Source organism: Cyprinodon variegatus, unplaced genomic scaffold, assembly GCF_000732505.1.
Source record: "Cyprinodon variegatus isolate N-32 unplaced genomic scaffold, C_variegatus-1.0 Scaffold87, whole genome shotgun sequence".
NCBI classification, from domain to species: domain Eukaryota; kingdom Metazoa; phylum Chordata; class Actinopteri; order Cyprinodontiformes; family Cyprinodontidae; genus Cyprinodon; species Cyprinodon variegatus.
In genome coordinates, this window is record NW_015150540.1 from 1 (window position 1) to 2,043 (window position 2,043).

The window sequence follows — 2,043 nt, forward strand, 5'->3', positions numbered from 1 at the left end:
TCCTGGATGGGAAGCGAAACATCTTCAAACTTGGAAAACAAAGTCCAGTGGTCCTTTTTTAATAAAATTTACTTTAGTTTTCCTTCAGCTTTATTCTTTGGTCCAACTCATAAGACAAGAATAAACTACATTACTTGATATTTATAGCTGTGATCCGACAAAAAAGAAAAACAAAAAAAACCCCCCAAAAAACAAGGAACTAATACACCTTTTCAAAACCTTTTATGTGCATAAGGAGAGGAAATACGTTTTATTTTTCTTGACTGATACTCAAGATGGGAAAACTTTAGTATGGCAGCAATTCTCCAAGAATCCGAGCACAGGTGATTTCACTTGGCTAATGGGATAGGAATCCCTGATAACGAGGTCGGGCGGAGGGGATTACCTCTAGGTCTGTGCAGCGGGGAGGGTGCTGTCAGTTTAAAAACAACTATCATTGTCCTCATGACTTGAATATAAAGCATACAGGACTCAGTCTTTTTGTATGTATTTTGATATTATTTTAGTATTTTTTAAATTCGACATGTTAGTAATCTGACTCACAATGTTGGTGTGTGCTGTTTTGAATTGGTATGAGCCTGCTGCACTGACCCTTGGTAAAATTCAATTTGAATTTAATCAGATTTTAGGCATGGCATTCTTATTAGATCATGTCTTTTTAATCTATAAGCCGAAAAGCACTGAATCAGCCCCCAAACATGCCCTGCCTTCAGATAAATAAAAAAGGCAAAAATGGATAAAAGGCAACCCTTTTATCCATTTTACTAAAAGCTTTAAATAGATTGTTTCTATAACATGTAAAACGTTGCTGGAATCTGAGTAATTTTTAAAGCTTGTTTCAATTATAAAGCTTGTTTTTTTAATCCATCAAGCTTTGGACGACACCAGTGATATTTGTTTGGTATCGTACATTGCTCCTAAAAGAGTGCAGCATGAGGGCTGTTCTGTAATCCCTTATTATCTGCACATGTCTGACACACACACTGTGCACACAATGAGCCCCGGCTCAGGTACCAACACTGAGAGGCTGCCTGAGGAGCAGAATGAGGAGAAAAGGTTTGGCATAAAAAGGCACTGCTGACATTGGTTGGGGGTCTTCTGGGAACTGCGGATGTCAGATTAGTGCAGGAAACTCAGATGCTCACAGGGGATTTCATCCGACTCATTATAGTAATTAAAAACCTCTCCAGTCAGGCCTTCTCATCCTGCACAATGAGCTTTATGGAAGTTGCAATGCTTGTTCAACCTCTGGGAGTTTGACGTTAAACATAACAGTCCTATTCAGGTCACATTGTTTTAAACACATTATACTATTATACTTTCATTGACAAATGTGGGGAAATTTTATTGAAGTTTCAGGTAAACACATGTAAAAGAAACCTAAAATCTTTTATTGCAGCAGCATAATCTCACTCTAAACAATTTTGACATATTCAGCCTTTAAACTGAAATCTCAGCTTGTGAAACATTCATTTTTAGCAGTTGACACATTTATTGGTGCCCTAAATATAAACATTTAACATAAATGTTTACATAACTTTTAAAAGTTCATCAGTTTCTAATTGGTAATAAGAAGTAATCTGTCTGTTTTACTTAAAAATGAAAAGATCAACCCATTAAATGCAAATGTTATAGAATCGGCTGCCATGATATAACTCGCATATCATGGCAATGATCATATAACACTGCTTTACTTTCCTTACATGCTGGATGTTTGAAAAACTAATTTGAATCTCTTTCGCTCTTCATCCAAATCTTTCCTATTTTCATCTTATTTTCATCTTTGTGAAAAAACAAGCAAAAAAACCCTGATGAGAAAAAAATGTACAGCATAGTTTAACTGATCCTGATTTTGCAGAATGCTGTTAAGTTCATACCCTTACACCAACTTACCTGCACAATTTACACCATTTCTTTCCATCGCTGCATCATTCCTCTAAGTCACTGTGAATTGCTGCTGCAGGCATCAACAGCAGGAGTCCATCCCCATGGTCAAATGTTTAACTTGACTTAACTTGAAATATTGCATCTGACTATATGTTA